The sequence below is a fragment of the Arvicanthis niloticus genome, chromosome 1 (genome assembly GCF_011762505.2).
Source record: "Arvicanthis niloticus isolate mArvNil1 chromosome 1, mArvNil1.pat.X, whole genome shotgun sequence".
Classification (NCBI taxonomy): domain Eukaryota; kingdom Metazoa; phylum Chordata; class Mammalia; order Rodentia; family Muridae; genus Arvicanthis; species Arvicanthis niloticus.
This window is the reverse complement of record NC_047658.1, coordinates 149767238-149784740: the sequence shown is the minus strand read 5'-3', so window position 1 is coordinate 149784740 and position 17503 is coordinate 149767238. Positions and strand designations below refer to the sequence as shown.

General features: G+C 38.0%; 1 protein-coding gene across 4 annotated transcripts in view; it reads left to right on the top strand.

Annotated features, from left to right (window-relative positions):
- The window catches only part of Hpse2 (heparanase 2 (inactive)), a 574766-nt gene that overhangs the window by 19498 nt on the left and 537765 nt on the right, over positions 1-17503 (top strand). The window lies entirely within an intron of this gene.

Here is a 17503-nt window from a genome sequence, read left to right as displayed (position 1 = left end):
TGCTTGTGTCTTGTTGGAATCTTAGCGTCTCGAGTTATAATGACTGAGGTGTTTCTTGGTGTAGATGTCAGGTCTTCTCTTTTTTGTGTAGGTTTTCCTCTTTTTGATGGATGTTGCCCAATCTGGGTCATAGGCAAGTATGGTATGTGTAGGATCCCTAGTTGTCTTAATTATTGTTTTTTGTTTAGTTTAGTTTTGTTTGTTTTTGTTGTGATAAAACTCCATGTCTAGGGAAACTTATAAGACTAAGTATTTAATTGGAGCTTGCTTACCATTTCAAAGGGTTAGTCCAAGACCATTATGGTAAGAACCATGGAGGCAGGCAGGCATGGAGCTGCAGCAGTAATTGAGAGCTTACATCCTGATCCACAGGCAACAGATAGAGAGAGACTGGCTGGGTCTGGTTGTCATGGACTTTTGAAACTTCAAAGCCCACCCCGATTAACACCTCTACTCAAGCAAGGCCATTTACTTTCTATTCTTTCCAAACAGTTTCACTGATTGAGGATCAAACATTCAAATGTTTGAGCCTGGGGGTAGCATTCTTACTCAAATTACATTGGTTGAAAGTGTTTCTGCATATCAGTGGGTGTCAGAGCTGGAGATAAGGTAAGGATGAAAGGCTGAGCTGGACTAGAGTCAAGAGCTAGGGGCACAAGGATCCTCACTGAGAGGCAGAGGTTCTAGGGAATGGTGGTAGTGTAGGTGGAGAGGCTTCTACAGGTAGGTTGCAGTAGGACTCATGGTTTGGTGTCCAAAGACATCTACAAGTGCAGCGCCTATCAAATTCCTAGTGTCATTTTTGTTTTTTACAAAATTGGCAAAATGATTTCATTTGTAATTACAAAGACCCAGATAGCCAGTGTTTTCCCCCTTTCTTTTATCTCTTCAGTTTTTTATTCAATGTCTTAATGTTTTTCCATTAATTAATTAATTAATTAATTCACTTTCCATCCTGATTGCTGCCCCCATTGCTTCCAGTCCCCCTCACACAGTCCTCCTTGTTGATTTAGATTTTTTTTTCAAGTTCTATTTTTAATAAGGGTTCTTAGATGCTTTAACCTCCCTTCTAGCCCACCACTCACCCAAGGTAGTAGAAAAGAAAGGTTATTAGGATATGGGGAAGTGGACCTGTTTAGAAATAGTTCTTTGGAGAAAATCCAATCTGTGTTGTCAGGATATATACCAGCAGTCCAGTTTAGTAGTCTCAGGATAACAAACATGAGTCAGTAGCAGTGGCATGACCCAGCACTCCACTGAATTGGCATGAGTCAGCAGGAGCTACAGGGACCAGCAGGGACACCAGGAGAAGTTCTCTGCTGTGACTCTTAACAAACTGAAGATCAGTGAACCAACGAAACATTGCAAAACTATCTATGCAAGCCTACCTTCACTGTCCATTGGGTCCTATTTATACTACCTCCAAACATCATGTGTCCACCCATGTTTCCCTCACCTTATGAATCTGTTTTAGCAAAACTTCACATAAGTTTGTCTCAGCTGACATCACTCTGCCAAGTGGCCAAAGTCTGAGGAAACAGCAAGAAGCCTCCAGCACACTACCAGAAGCTATGTGCATTTCTTTCTATGAAGTCACCACCATAACCATTAAGGAATGGCAAGGCATACCAATACCACCGTCTTTTGGGTCCTTCTTAACAACATGAGTTTGTTCATGTGTTTGTTTTAGCAAACCATCTTCATCTGTGTCTCCTTCAGCAAAACATTCCATCACGGGTCTGCTTTAGCAAAGTACCATCTGGCATAACTGATTTTCCAAAGAAACCATAAATTTCCATTTCACCTCCCCCTACCTCCTGAGGGTGGAGGCCTCCCTGGACATTCCTACCCCCTTCTGGCACATCAAGTCTCCCTAGGGCCAGGTGCCAACCAAGGCTAGAAAAGGTAGCCCAGCCAGTGAAATGGGATCCATAAGATGGCAACAGAGTATATTGTGTCTTCATTTCCATTGGATTCTAGCAAGTCTTTAATTTATTTCTTTATTTCTTCTTTGACCCAGAAAGTCATTGAGAAAAGAGTTGTTCAGATTCCATGGGTCTGTAGGCTTTCTGTTATTTCTGTTGTTGAAGTCTAGCTTTAATCCATGGTGATCTGATAAGATGCAAGGAATAACAGTCTTCTTGTATCTGTTCAGGATTGCTTTGTGATCTAGTATATGGTCAATTTTAAAGAAGGTTCAATGAGGTGCTGAGAAGATTGTATATTTCTTTTGTGTTTGGGTAAAATTGGATTCATAATGTCTGTTAGTTTCATTATTTCTCGGTTTAGTTTCTGTTTTGATGTCAGGCCCATTGGTGAGAACTGGATGTTGAAGTCTCCCACTATTAATGTGTGGGATTCAATGTGTGATATAACCTTCAGTAAATTTTCTTTTATGAATGTGGGTGCCCTTGCATTTGGGGAATAAATACAAGGAAAACACAGAAATGTATGTTCAGAATTAAGATGTCCTTCATCTTGGTGGATTTTTTTTTTTTTTTTTTATGAGCATGAAGTGTCTTTTTGATTACTTTTGGTTGAAAGTCTATTTTATTAGGTATTAGAATGGCTACTCCAGCTTGTTTCTTGGGTCTATTTGCTTGGAAAACCTTTTTCCAGCCCTTTACTCCAAGGTAAGTATCTATCTTTGTTGCTGAAGTGTGTTTTTTGTATTTTGCAGAATGATGGATCCTGTTTATGCATCCACTGTTAGCCTATGACTTTTTATTGAGTTGATTCCATTGATGTTGAGAGATATTAATGACCAATGATTGTTAGTTCCTGTTATTTTGATGTTGGTGGTGGTTTTGTGTGTGTCTTCTTTTGGTTTTGCTGTGAAATGACTAATTTCTTCTGTTTTATTGGGTATAGTTACTCTCCTTGTGTTGGAGTTTTCCATCTAGTATCCTCTGAAGGGTTGGGTTAGTGGAAAGATGTTGTTTAAATTTGGCTTTGTCATGGAATATCCTGTTCTCTTCATCTATGGTAATTGAAAATTTGGTGGGTATGGTAATCTGGGCTGACATCTGTGTCTCTTAGGATCTGCAAGACATCTTCCCAGGCCATTCTGTCTTTTATAGTCTCTGTTGAGATGTCAGGTGTAATTACGATAAGTCTGTCTTCATCTGTTACTTGGCCTTTTTCCCTTACAGCCTTTAATATTCTTTTTTGTTCTGTACATTTAGTGTTTTGACTATTATGTGGTGGGAGGATTTTCTTTTCTGGTCCATTCTGGTGTTTCATAAGCTTCTTGTACATTTATAGCTATCACTTTTTTGGGTTAGGGAAATTAAAAATTTTTTTTAATTAGATTTTTTTATTTATTTACATTTCAGATGACACCCCCTTTTCCAATTTCCCCTCCTTAGAAACCTCCTATCCCATCCCCCCTCCTCTTTTTTGCTTTTTATACCATTTTAATTACATGCAAGTATTAAGGTCAGTTCTAGGTTTAGGAACTAGCAATACAATAAATGCATATGATCAAGGAACAAGCAAGACAATAAACACAAATAGTCAAAGAACAAGCAAGGCAATAAACAAAATTCTGTGAACATTCCTGTGATCATTGTTACTAAGGGCTTATCAGGATGACCAAAATATCTGAGCCTACTTACCTGTCCTAGCCCAAAGTCATTTTCATGTCTGAAGCCTACTTCCTTGTTCTAGCCTAAGATTTAGATTCCTGCCTGAAATGACTTCTTTTTATGATTTTGTTGAAATGTTTTCTGAGCCTTTGATCTGGGAGTCTTCTTCTATTCCTATTATTCTTAGGTTTGGTCTTTTCATAGTATCCCAAATTTCCTGGATTTTTGTGTTAGAAACTTTTTAGGTTTTGGCATTTTCTTTGTATTAATTTCTTTTTTTCTTTATCTTATATGCCTGAGATTCTCTCTTCCACCTTTTGTATTCTGTTGGTGATGCTTGTGTCTGTTATTTCCTGTTCTCTTTCCAAGTTTTTCCATTTCTATGGTTGCCTCTGTTTGTGTTTTCCTTATTGCTTCTATTTCCGTTTGTTTTCAAGTCTTGACCAGTTGTATTCATTTCTTTCACCCGTTTGATTGTATTTTTCTGTATTTTCTTTAAGGGATTTATTTATTTCCTCTTTAAAGGCCTCTATCACTTCCATAAGATGAGATTTAAGATCATTGTCTTGCTTTTCAGATGTATTAGACTATCTAGAGCATTATTTAGTAGGAGAGCTGGGTTCTGATGGTGCCATACTACCTTAGCTTTTGTTGACTGTGTTCTTGTATTAGCTTTTAGCCATCTGGTTGTCTCTGGTGTTTGCTGTCCTGGTAGTCCCTGGTGGTAGCAGGCCTCTGGTTGTCCTGGGTGGCAGTAGACCTCTAGAGAAGCAGGCAGAGCTGCTTGTCCTGGGTGGCAGCAGGCTTCCATGGAGGCAGGCAGGGCTGTGGCCAAGGTCGTGGAGTACAGATCCCAGTTTGCAGATAGAGGTGTGGCCCACGGGATGGAGCACAGAGGGGACAGGGCAAACCTCAAGGTTACTGGGCTTGCTGGGGGTAGGGAGCAGTGGTTGGTGGTTTGGGGAATGGCTATCTCACCTGGTTGTCCCACCACCTGGTTGTCATGCATAGCAGCAGGCCTCCAGGGAGGCAGGGAAAGCTATGGCTGCTAAACAATATTAACTGCAAAATACAAAGCTGGAGGCATTACATTTTCTCATCTCAAAATATATTAGAAAGTTATAGTAATTAAAATAGTATGGTACTGACATATAAGTATATATACTAATGAAAACAGAATTGAGAGGGGCTGGAGAGATGGCTGAGTGGTTAACAGCACATACTGCTTTTCCTGAGTTTGATTCCCAACACTCACATTATGTGGTTTATAACTGTCTGTAACCACAGGTCCTGGGAGATCTGACACCTTGAACCTTTGTAGGTACTTATATTCATGTCATATACATAATTAAAATAATTAAAATAAATTTAAAAACTACAAACAAAACAGAACAGAATTGAGAGCTAATAAACAATCTCATGTGTATATAGTTAACTGATTTTTGACAAGGATGCCAAATATCCACAAAAATGAAACCATAATCTCTTTAACAGATGCTTTTGGAAAAACTGGATACTTTTTTAGTTTTATTTATATTGCTATGATAAAATATTCTTATAGAAAGCAACGTGTGTGTGTGTGTGTGTTTGTGTGTGTGTGTGTGTGTGTGTGTGTGTGTGTGTGTGTGTGTGTGTAGGTAGCAGGGGATGTTATATTCATTTTACAATTCCAGATAACAATCCATCATATCAGGACAATTTCAATGACAGGATCTTGGAGCAGCTAATCACATTACATCCACAGTGAAGACGAGAGTGAGAATTTATGTATACATGCCAACTTGCTTGTCTGCAGTTTGATTTCTCTTTTTTTACACAGTTCAGAATCCCTGCCCAGGGAATTGTGCCACTCACAATAGACTGGGCCTTCTCACATCAATTCACTTAATTAAGATAATCCCCACATAGACCTGGCCACATGCCAACCAAGTGTAAAAAATACCTACTTGAGATTATTCTCAGATAATTCTATGTTGTGTCAGGTTGACAGAGCTAATTATCACAATATTTATCTGCAAAAGAATTAAATTGGATTTTCCCTAAACTATATACATAAATAGACTAAAATGGATAAAAGAATATCTAAGATTTTAAGTGACATAATTACTAGAAGAAAACTCATGACAAAATCACTTTGACATTGGTTTTAGCAATGATTTATTTTTTGGTTATGATACCCAAGCATAGCTAACAAAATAAAAAATAGATAAATGAACTTTTATCAAACATCATTTTCCATACATCCAAGTGGACTATGTAGCAAACATTCAGAGTAGGCACATCCTTAATACATAAATATGTGAGTATAATGGACTATATGGAGATGAAAAAACCGGAGAGCACTTCAGGAATGCAATAAAGTCAGAATAAAATGTCACTATAAAATGCAATAGTCAGAATAAAAAAAGATAGATGATGATGGTAGTGTAATTATGCTAAAATTAACATGTATTGAGTGCATATTATATACTAGGTACTGTTCTGTTCTGTGTATTTTATAGGTACTGGCTGGTTGGATTATCAACATAATCGTATATAAGGAAGTTGATGTATTCACAACACAAGTCTTAATTATAGTTATTAGGTTGTGTTTCTCCCTTAAATTGCTTTTATCAGAGTATTTTGACAACAGCAATGAGGAAGTAAGACAGAAATTTGGTATCTAGGAATTTGGTCATTGCTGTGTTAAATTTGGCCTCAAAGTTCTTTAGGTAATTGTAACTGGATTGTGGGGCAATATGGAAGAGTTTCAAAATTTGAGGGAAAAAAGCCCTTGAGTGCTGTTAGCAGCATTTAGTGGACCATTCTAGTGGGAGTTTGGAGGACTAAAATACAGAAAAATATGGGATGTGGAGGCTTGTCTTCATGAGGTGTCAGAAAAACAAACAAACAAACCAACAAACACAACCCACTGCTAGCGGCCATTCAGTTGTACCCTGCCTGACAAGGGGTCTGGCTGCATTCTGCTTCTTTACTAAGAGCTTGAATGAGCCTGAATTTAAAAGTAATCCATCAATTTGTTTGCAGAGGAAAGTTCAAGGTAAGAAAACATTGAAGGGTGTCATGGATATTACTTACTACTCTTATTCAGATATAGAATGAGAGAAAACAGCAAGTCAAACAAAAAGAAATAAAAAATGTGAAGTTTGATGAGGAAAAGTGTGAGAGGAAGCTTAAAGTTGTGAACAAGGAAAGTACAGATTACAAAGCATCTGAAGTTTATTAAATAAGTTAGAATCATTGAAGAACTCACTCTGTAGTGGGACAATAAGAAAGATATTTCAAGGGCAAGACCACACCCATTAAAGATCCAACTTTTAAAAATGAAAGTTCATTTGAAAAGAGAGATCCAAAACTCAAAATGTGAAAGAGATTTTCTGTGCTGGAAAACAACTGCCTGGGGATGTGTTTCCCTAAGATAATCACACAAATCTGATACAAGTATGATCCAAGGCTGCCACAAGCCATCCTCAGGTGGTAGTAGAACATGGTAGTGCCATCCACATTGCCTTGGTCTTGTCAGCATGAAGAAGGGAGGATTTGGGGGGTGGTCATGGAGCCTTTCTCCATGCTTTCAGAAAGTATTTGCAGGCAGAGTCTTGACAAAGACACTGTAAACAGCCAGTTTATGAAGCTGCGAAGATGAGCCTTAAGGTCACTGGGATACACTGGATGCTGAAGATTCTGATATCATAGATCATCTGCTGAAGGAAGTTGAAGACATGGACTGGAGCTAGCCCAAATGATACATTGTCTATAGGCAGCAGAGATGAATGGGCATGGCTACCTATTAGGCCCCTTGGAACTGAGATGATTCCTGTTATATGACCCATATGCTGGACACATAGCTGCACTATTCGGTGTCTTCTCTACTGGGTTTCAGTCTTGTTGGGTCTGACCTTTCAGATCTTTTTGATATGTCCTCATTTCTCCCTCTTGGAATGGGAATATATAATCTGTGCCATTGCATGTTTAAAGTACATAACTTGTAGAATTGGATTCTTAGAGGGTCTTAGTTAAGAGATAGTCGTGTCTCTAAGACTTTGGGCTTGGACTTTTGTACAGTGTTGGGACTGTTAAAGACTTGACGTTGTATTGACTGAATGTGTTTTGCATCAAGAGACAGACATAAGTCTAGAGGAGCCAGGAGTGAAATGTGGTTTGAATGTGGGATGTCTCCTCATGAGCTTGAACACTTGGACCTTAGCTGGTTGCCCTGTTTGGGAAGATATTTGGAACCTTTAGGGAGGTAGAGCCTTGCTGGAGAAAGTGGGTTACTGGGTGTGGGCTTGAGGCCTTATAGACTGATGCCACTTTCTATTCTCATTCTGCTTCATGAGTGGATACAATGTGACTTTCCAACCTCCTGCTCCTTACAACAATGCCTTCCTTGCCTGTTGTCTCTTTTTCTTTTTTGGCCACAATGAATTGAATACCTCAGAAACTGTGAGCTAAAGTAAAGCAACACTCTACCTTTTTATGTTACTTTTCCCAAGTAATTTATCATAGCAATGATAAAGTAAACTAAGACAAGTGTTAATTCAATAAAATTACATTATCTACCATGTTAAATTTATGATACACACACACACACACACACACACACACACACACACACACATTTTGGTTGCTTAAGAACTCTAAGTAAAACTGAATTTTGTGTTTTTAAAACTTTAATAACCACAAGAAAAATTTAATCCAATTATTGAGGGTGGCCAATAAAATTTTCTTTTTTTTAATTTAGCAGAGGATCTGAATTTTAGATGTGGAAGACACTGCTAGTGAATATCATAGATGCTCGATGATTGTCTGCCCTCTGCTGTTCTCTGTCATAGCACCGTGCTGCCTTCTAGTTCTTGAAACTGAAATAGAGGTCTAAGCATATTGACAGTATCTCTTTGTTAGTAAGATCATTTTAAGTATATTCTAACAGTGTGTTTATTAATTTATAACATATTATTGTATTAGAACATAATTAATATACTCACATAGTATATGCAAAACTTAAAGTTGAGGCACATTAAAATATAAAAACATATTACATTATTTTCTCTTTATATCTATGGTATGCACATAACCTAGTTGAGGGATAGTTGGTGTAGATGACAGTATTAGATTATCAGAAGATTATTATATTCTGTTCCTGGTTCTATTGCCTTGGCCAAGTAATTTATTATTTCTGAATTTCTATCTATTTGTAAAATTCTCGTAAATAGCTTATAAACTTATAAAATGATAAATGTGTCATAGTTATTGAGCATTTAATTTCTCCTTTATGGAAAGTCTATGAAATAGATCTCTGTCTTTATTTTATAGGATTATATAGATACTAAAGAAAAAATAGGTCATATAACCTCAACCAAGTTTATTTTACTTATACATGATAGACTAAGAAAACCCTAAAACCTAACTTAGGTAATCTGACTCCACAACCTATATTCTAGCTCTTAATTCTGTAGTACCCATCATTGGTCATGCTATTATAGAATTCCATCAAGTTATATATGTAAAGTGTTGGCATTGTGTTTAGTGCATAATAAATACTTAGTGAATACTGTTTCTTTTAGTTGCTCCTTAAAGTGATCTGTGATGTATATGACTGTATTGAATAAACTTGGAAGAACCATAGAAGGAGGCAAGCAGCAGAGAAATTCTAGAGAGTAAAGAAGCATCTACGCAGGCTTTCTCAGAGGATCAGAGGCACTGCCTAATGCTCCTGAAGCTGGCCAGGGAGGCTTGTATGTCCTCTCCGACAAGACTTTCTAGGATCTTTCAAAGATTTCTGTTGTCTCAAAAGGGACACACATGAAATGCACTGTTTCTTTTAGAAGTGCAGAGCCATTAATATTATATTGTCCATTAACAAAAGTAAGAAGGCAAACAAAAGAGCAGAGAAAGCCTTGTTCTATATGTCTTATGTTATCTGTCCCATGAACTTTACTTTGTTACTTCCCAATTTAGTGTTAAGCTACAATCTTTAATCTTCATGTTAGCCTAATGCAGATTTTCTTCCTTCCTCCCTTCCTTTAGTAGGTCACAATAGTAATACTCAAAAATTTCAGAAGAGAACACTTTATTAAAATTTCCACATTTAAAGAAAACTAGTTAAATAGGCTCATGCTTTCTAATGGATAGCATTCCTCTCTTCCAAAATTCTCCATGTGGAAAAAAGTGTTTCTGCCTTTTGGGGAATGTAGGAACTTCTATTTAAACTTGCTGTTTGCTTTCTTGGCCTATTTATATGAATATAAGAAGTCATAAGCCAGCAAAAATAAATAATCATGAAAGTATCCACAAGACATGCAGAAGCAGCCTTTTTGAATGATGAACAAGCCCAGCTGCAGAAAGATCTGTGGTCTGATATTCATTACTGAAAAACTTCCATTGAGTGGACAGTTTGTCCCAATGAGTTAATTAACTCTAAGGGTTCTCTGTTCATATATATATAATATCTCCAGATTGGCTGGAAGCCTGTTTACTTTGAACATTCATCAGAAATTCTGGGTCAACCATCTCACAGCTTGGTTTGTTTTAGTGTCATCTGCGTGTGGCTGAAAAGTTAATTAGATGTCTCTTGTGTTAAAAGGCGAGAAAAATCATGTGGGAAAGCAGGACTGTAGCAGAGAGCAGAGTGGAATTCCCCCTTTTCTTCACAACTATGAGGTCATGAGCACACAAGCTAGTCCATATGGATCCACGAGGAACATAGGAGCATTAACCAAGGGTAGCTTTTCATCTTTGAAAGTGCATTTCCATTTGAATATTGTAGAAATATTTAAACAGATTGTTTCAATTGTCCAAAGGATCTTTGTCTATTCTAGATTTACCCTGCTTTCAAGCTCCATTTGCATCCTACTTTTACTCTCAAATGTTCTCATAGCAATGATTCTGTTAATCTTGTCTAAAGTTCTAAATTTAAATGAACAGGAGATGGTAACCACACTCTTTTTCAATGCAATGCACTAATTTGTTTTCTGTTTCAAGTGTATTTAAACTTATCTTAATTAGATTAAGATAAGAAATTACCAGAGTGTATGGCTGGAACAAATGACAGTCATACAAATAATTTTAATAAAGATTGCTGCTTTTTTGGGCAGCATTATTTAGGTAAAACATTCCAATTATTAAGCATATGCTTAGTCAAGTTTTGACAAATATTGCCAGTTTATACTCCTATCTTGGTACATTATTGAGATAAATTTCTGTTCTTCAAAAAGTTTGTTTTTTCCCTTTACGCCAACCCTCTACTTCACTCCTTCTATGAACTACTGATCTATTATCAGTTAATAGACTTGAGCTTCCCCTCACTTAGTGTAGTTCATTGGAAGTTCCTCAGCATTGTTGCATTTACTAGAAGTTTACTCATTTGTATTATTGAGTACTATTTCACTTAACATATATATTACATTTTACCTATTCTGTTTGGTAGAATTTTGGGATTTTTCCAGATTTTGGCTGTTATGAAAAATATCACTATGAACATTCATGTTTTTTGTTTGGGTGAGTGCTTAGGGGTAGAACTTCTGAATTCCTTTTTATTTTTTTTATAATTATTTACAGTCCAGACTTGATCCCCTCCTGATCTACTCTCTGCCTGTACCACATCCCATATCTCTTCCCTCTTCCCCTGTCTCCAAGAGGATGTCCCCACACTCTCATCCCACCAGATCTTTCCACTCCTTGGAGCCTCAAGTCTCTTGAGGGTTAGGTGAATCTTCTCTGACTGAGTCCAGACCCTGAAGTCCTCTGCTGTATGCGTTGGGGCCTCATATCAGCTAGTGTATGCTGACTGGATGGTGGCTCAATGTCTGAGAAATCTTTGGGGTCTAGATTAATTAAGACTGCTAGTCTTCCTATAGGATTGCCCTCCTCCTCAGCTTCTTCCAGCTTTCCCCTAATTCAACCACAGGGGTCACTAGCTTCTGTCCATTGGTTGGGTTTAAATATCTGCATCTGACTGTTTCAACTGCTTGTTGGGTCTTTCAGAAGGCAGTCATGATAGGCCCCTTTTTGTGAGCATACCATAACATCAGTAATAGTGTCAGGCCTTGGGGCCTCTCCTTGAGCTGGATCCCAATTTGGGCCTATCACTGAACCTCCTTTTCACCAGTCTCTTCTCCATTTTTGTCCCTGCAGTTCTTTCAGATAGGAACAATTCTGGGTCAAAGTTTTTGACTGTGGGATGGCAACCCCATCCCTCACTTGATGCCCTGTCTTCCTGCTGGAGGTGGGCTCTACAAGTTCCCTCTGCCCACTGTAGGGACATTTCATCTAAGGTTCTTCCCTTTGAGTCCTGACAGTCTCTCACCTCTTAGGTCTCTGGTACATTCTAGAGGGTCCCTCCACCTCCTACCTCCTGTGGTTTCATTCTTTCTGCTGGCCCTTGGGGCTTCAGTCCTGTTCCCTCTCCTAATACCTTATCATGTTCTCCCTTCTCCCTTTTCCCTCCCTGTCCCCTTTCCCACCCCGGCTCCTCCTCCCTCTCCCCCACCCCATCCCCTGTGATTGCTTTTTTTCTCCCTCCCAAGTGGAATTGAGGCATCCTCACTTGGGCCCTTCGGCTTGTTTACCTTCCTGAGTTCTGTGGATTGTATTGTGAGTATTCTGTACTTTTTTTTGGGGGGGGGGGGCTAATATCCACTTATTGGGTACATACCTTGCATGTCCTTTTGAATCTGAGTCACCTCACTTAAGGTGATATTTCCTAGTTCCATTTACTTGCAAAACTCATTATATCCTCATTCTTGATAGCTGAGTAGTATTCCATTTTGATAAGTTTGTTTAACAGTATGAGAAATGGCTAGCTTCCAACATGCTTGGGTTACTTTGTTTTCTCCTCAGTAATTTATAAGAGCACCAGTGTCAGTTTGGTGTATTTCTTGTAGAAAAAAAGAAGTCACACCTGAGTTTTTAACCCAGTCAGAGAGTCTGCATATTCTAATGGAAGATTTAGGACTATTTTTATTTAGAGTTGTTATTGAGAGTAGTTTGATAATTCTTGTAATGTTTTTAAAATATTATTTGTCCCTATTTTTCTCTCACATTCTCATGCTAATTTTGTAAGTTTGACCTGCTCCTTTGTTTTCTAATTTTTCTTTGTACATTTATTCCTTATTATGAAATTTATTCTTTCTAGTGCTCTAGTTATACACTGCCTTCTTCTCATCTGCATGACTATGTTTTTCAGTGATAGATTCATGGTCATGAATTGCTTTAGTTTGTGCTTTTCTTGAAATATCTATATTTATCTGTTAAAAATAACTTTAGTCAGTATATATTCTTGGTTGGCAGTTAGCTACCTTCAGGACTTGAAATATATTGTTTATGGTTCCCTAGTTTTTAGAGTTTCTGTTGAGATGTTCAGTGCTACTATTTAGGGGATTGTGTTTTAAAGTTAGCCCCTGTTTCCAGCTTATACTGCTGCCTTTTTTCTGTAGTCTTACTATTTTATAACATGCTGTGGAAAGATTCTTTCTTGGTCAGGATTATTGGGAGTTCCGAATGCTTCTTGTGTTTGGATATCCATATTTTCCCAGAAATTAGGACATTTTCTCACTACAGTTTTGCCGAATAGGTTTCATAAGTTTTTAGTTTCTATCTCAACTCCTTATAACTGATGGTTTATCAGATCTGGCCTCTTGATCACGTTGTAGTTATTCAGTGTTGTGATAAGCTTGCTGATTTTAATTTCCTTACTTATATGTACATGTATACTTTTATCAGTTTTGTGGTGTAATCCTGGTGCTTCTTATGCCCTGTTTGAGATTGTCATTTGGTGAGTTTTATACTATGATATTTTTTGCTTTGCTAAATTTTATTGTTTTTCCTTAATTTGTTGAATTTTAAATTTTGAACATATATTTTGTTTGTTTTGCAGAATGTCAACTTTGTTGCTGAGTTTCTCATCCATTTCTGACTTTCTTATCCAGCTTGCTGCTTCTTTTATAATCTAGCCACAAAATCTTTGTTACCTTATATTTACTTACTTATTTTATCATCTTTTAAGTGTTTTTATTTACAGTTTTCATACAATCTATTTTGATCATGTTTCCCCTTTTAAGCTCCCACCAGATTATATAACCTCCCACACTCACCCAACTTTATATTGTTAATTTTTGTCTTTCAAAACAAAAATAAAAAAGAAAACAAAAATCAAAACAAATAAACAGAAGACCAGTAACATGACACACACATACATACACGCACACAAAAGTACCAAAGCACAATGAAACAAAAAGTCCACAAAAATATTATAGAGTTTGTTTTGTGTTAGCCAACTACTCTTGGACATGGTCCTGCCCTGAAGTGTGGGTGACATGTCTAGTGAAACCCCACTGGGGAAAGTAACTTTCCCTTTGCCAGTAGGTATCAGTTGCAGAGATCTTCTTGTTAGGGCTTGGACCTTATGTTTACTTTTCCCTCTCAGCTCTCAGACCCTGTCTGGCTTGACCTGTGCAGGCCTTGTGTGTGCTGCTGTAGTCTGTGTGAGTTCACATGTACACTAGTCCAGTGTGTCTGGAAGACACTGTTTGCTTGGAGTCATCCATTACTTCTGGCTCTTACTCCCTGTCCACCCCTTCCTCTGCACAGACCCCTGAATCTTGAGGAGTGTGATGAAGAAGTAGTCCATTTAGGACTGAGTACTTTTATTTATTTACATTCCAGCCATTTCCCCCCTTCTTTTGGTCCCTCCTCCCACAGTTCCTCAGCCCATCCCTCCTCCCCCTTGCCTCAAGAGGCTGTACCCCATAAAGCCTCCCCCTTTCCTGGGACCTCAAATCTCTGTAGGATTAGGTGCATCTTCTCCTATTGAGGCCAGAGCAGGCAGTCCTCAGCTCTATATGTAACTAGAGACCTTGGACCAGCCTGTGTTTGATGCCTGGTTGGTGGCACAGTCTCTGGGAGCTCTCAGAGGTCCAGGTTAATTGAGACTGCTGGTCTTCCTATGGGGTTACCCTCCCCTTCAGCTTCTTCATCCCTAATCCAAATTCAACCATAGGGGTCCCTGACTTCAGCCTAATGGTTGGGTGTAAGTATCTGTGTCTGTCTTAGTCAGCTGCTGGTAGGGCCTCTCAAAGGACAGCCATTCTAGGCTCCTGTCTTCAAGTACAATATGGCTTCAGTAGTAATGTAAGGTCTTGGTGCTCCCCTATGAGATGGATCCCAAGTTGGGCTGGTCATTGGACCACTTTTCCTTCAGTCTCTTCTCCATTTATGTCCCTGTAGTTCTTTTAGACAGGAATAATTCTGGGTCATAAATTTTGACTGTGTGTTAGTAACACCACTTGAAGCCCTGTCTGTCTACTGGAGGTGGACTCTTCCGAGTTCCCTCTCCCAATTCTTGGGCATTTTTGTTAAGGTCACCTCCATTGAGTCGTGAGAGTCTGTCAACATCTGTGTCTCTGGTACTTTCTAGATGGTCTCCCCACCTTTTATCCCCCAAGGCTGCATATTTCTATTCATTCTTCTGGTCTTCTAGACTTTTCTCCCGTTTGCCCCCATACATTATCCTGTTTCCCCCTTTCCCTCCCCCTCCCCATCCTACCCCAGTCCCTTTCTCCCACTGCCTCCTGTGATTATTTTCTTCCCCTTTTTACATGGGATTGAAGCATCCTCACTTGTTTGTTACACTTCTTACAGTATGTGGGTTGTATCCTAAGTATTCTATACTTTTTGATTAATACCCACTTATCAGTGAGACATACTATGCATGTTCTTTTGGGTCTGGGTTACCTCACACAGGATATTTTCTAATTACATCCATTTGCCTGCAAAATTTATGATGACCTTGTTTTTAATAGCTGAATAGTATGCCATTGTATAAATGAACCAAATTTTCTGTATTCATTCTTTCCTTGGGGGACATCTGAGTTGTTTCCAGCTTCTGGCTATCACAAATAAGGCTGTTATGAACATAGTGGAACATATGGTATGGTGGGGCATCTTTTGGGTATATGTCCAAAAGTGGTATAGCTTGGTCTTCAGATAGAACTATTTCCAATTTTCTGAGGAACTGTTAGGTTGATTTCCAGAGTGGTTGTAACAGTTTGCAATCCCACCAGCAATGGAGTAGTATTCCTCTTTTGCTACATTCTTTACAGCATGTGCTGTTCCTTGAGCTTTTGATCTTAGCTGTTCTGCTTGGTGTGAGTTGGAATTTTAGGGTCATTTTGATTTGCATTTTCCTGATGATTAAGGTCTTTGAACATGTCTTTAAGTGCTTCTTGGCCATTCTCAGCCATTTGAAATTCTTTTGTTGTGAATTATGGTTAGTTTTGTAACCCATTTTTTAATTGTGTTTTTTGTTTTTTTGGAGGTTAACTTCTTGGGGTCTTTATATATTTTGGATATTAGCCCACTATCAGATGTAGGGGTAGTGAAGATATTTTCCTAATCTGTATGCTGTTTGTTTTATTGTATTGACAATTTCCTTTGCCTTAGAGAAGCTTTTCTTTTCATGAGGTCCCATTATCAATTGCTGATCTTAGAGCCTGAGCCATTGGTGTTCTGTTCGGGAAGTTATCTCCTGTACAAAGTACCAATGGTTTTAGGGTATTTCCCACCTTCTCTTCTATTAGATTTAGTGTATCTGGTTTTATGTTGAGGCCTTTGATCCACGTAGACTTGAACTTTGTGCAAGGTGATAAATAAGGATATATGACCAGCATCAGTTATTGAAAATGCTTTTTCCCCCCACTGTATGGTTTTGGCTTCTTTGTCAAAGATTAAGTGTCCATAGGTATATGGTTTTATTTCTTGGTCTTCGATTCTATTCCATTGATCAACCTGTCTGTCTCTGTACCAATACCGTATTTTTTTTTTTTTTTTTATCACTATTGCTTTGTAGTACAGCTTGAGGTCAGGGATGGTGATCCCCCAGAAGACCTTTTATTGTTGAGAATTGTTTTGGCTATCTTGTTTTTTTGTTTGTTTGTTTGTTTGTTTGTTTTGTTTGTTTTACCATGTGAAGTTGAGAATTGCTCTTTCCATGTCTGTGAAGGATTGTGTTGGAATTTTGATGGTGATTGCATTGAATTTGCTGATTCGTTTGGTAAGATGGCCATCTTCACTATGTTAATCCTACCAATCCATGAACATGAAAGATCTTTTCATCTTCTGAGGTCTTCTTTGATTTCTTTCTTCAGGGATTTGAAGTTCTTGTCATACAGCTCTTTCACTTGCTTGGTGAGAGTTATACCAAGATATTTTATACTATTTGTGGCTATTGTGAAGGGTGTTATTTCCCTAATTTCTTTCTCAGCCTGTTTATTATTTGTATAAAGGAAGGCTACTGATTCTAGAAAGATACCATGTACCAAACAAGATCATCTAAACAGCCCCATAACTCCTAAGGAAATAGAAATAGTCATTAAAAACCTCCCAACCAAAAAAAAAAAAAAAAAAAAAAAAAATCCAGGGCCACGTGGTTTCAGTGCAGAACTCTTCCAGACCTTCCAAGAAGAGCTAATACCAATACTCCTCAAACAATTCCACAAAACAGAAACAGAAGGAACACTACCTAATTCATTCTATGAAGCCACAGTTACTCTGATACTTAAACCACACAAAGATCCAACAAAGAAAGAGAACTTCAGGCCAATTTCACTTATGAATATTGATGCAAAGATACTCAAAATTATTGCAAACAGAATCCAGGAACATATCAAAATGATCATTCACCACAATCAAGTAGACTTCATCCCAGGGATGCAGGGACTGTTCAATATACAGAAATCCATGAACCTAATTCACTATGTAAGTAAACTCAAGAAAAAGTCACATGATCATCTCATTAGATGCTGAAAAAGCCTTTGATAAAATGGAACACCCATTCATGTTAAGAGTCTCGGAGAAATCAGGAATTCATATACCTAAACATAATAGAAGCAACATATACCAAACCAATAACCAACAAC